This window comes from Gastrolobium bilobum, unplaced genomic scaffold (genome assembly GCF_033153095.1).
Source record: "Gastrolobium bilobum isolate Gb01-03AN ecotype WA unplaced genomic scaffold, APGP_CSIRO_Gbil_v1 utg83931, whole genome shotgun sequence".
Taxonomy (NCBI): Eukaryota; Viridiplantae; Streptophyta; class Magnoliopsida; order Fabales; family Fabaceae; genus Gastrolobium; species Gastrolobium bilobum.
Window position 1 is genome coordinate 33181 of NW_026897481.1, and position 668 is coordinate 33848.

Genomic DNA, 668 nt, shown 5'->3' on the forward strand with positions numbered 1-668 from the left:
AAAAATCTAAGAAAATCTCTGAGACTTTGCATAAAAGAGGAAAGCAAAATAACTAAATAAGGAAGCAAATGAGAGTTCAAAGACGAAAAAAGAAAACTCAGCACTCAATAAATAGAACGCTGGACAAAAATGGAATGGTGCATAACTAAAGTAAATTTAAGATACAAATGTAAAAAATAAATAAATTTTGTCAATTATACATGACTATCATTTTAAATTTATTACTCTTATTACTTAATTAGTTATTAATTGATCAATTTGATGATAATAAAAATAATAAATTTAAAATAATAGTAAGAATAATCTTTCCAAATAAATTTTGTATCTATTTTGCTTTTTATACCTATTACATAGGTGGAATTCGTTCAACATTTATGCATATTTATGAAGTGAGAGACACAGAACCCTGATCATGAAAATTTTAAAATAAGAGATAATAAATTCCCGAATTTTATATATCTTTAACTAAGAGATAAGCATATACCCACCTTTCCTTGTTCATGCACCTGATCCCTCCTTGTTCCCCAAGCCCCATCATATCAAGAAACAAAAGGAATTTACAACCTCTTCTCTTGCTTGTTTTGGTAAAACCAGAGTCTACTGGCCCAAAAAAAGAAATTTCCCACATACTCATCTCACGAATCCAAAAGTTTGGTCATTTTCATTTT